At 60.0% G+C, this 235-nt stretch overlaps 1 protein-coding gene across 1 annotated transcript in view; it reads right to left on the reverse strand.

Annotated features, from left to right (window-relative positions):
• Positions 1-235, reverse strand: part of EMH_0004750 (uncharacterized protein) — a gene marked incomplete at both ends in the record, with an annotated part of 3,936 nt that overhangs the window by 2,754 nt on the left and 947 nt on the right. The window lies entirely within an intron of this gene.

Raw genomic sequence — 235 nt, forward strand, 5'->3', positions numbered from 1 at the left:
CATATGGAGACGCTTTGCTGCTGCTGCAGCAGCAGCAGCAGCAGCAGCCTCATCCGCTGCTGCACTTCTACTGGTGAGCTGCAGCAGCGGCGCAGAGCCTCCTCTCTATAGTGCTGCCAGCAGCTGCTGCTGCAGCACGAACTGCAGCAACACTAGCTGCTCTATCAGCAGCAACAGCAGCAGCAGCAACAGCAGCAGCAGCAACAGCAGCAGCAGCAACAGCAGCAGCAGCAGC

Source organism: Eimeria mitis, genomic scaffold (genome assembly GCF_000499745.2).
Source record: "Eimeria mitis Houghton genomic scaffold, Emh_scaff238, whole genome shotgun sequence".
Lineage (NCBI taxonomy): Eukaryota > Apicomplexa > Conoidasida > Eucoccidiorida > Eimeriidae > Eimeria > Eimeria mitis.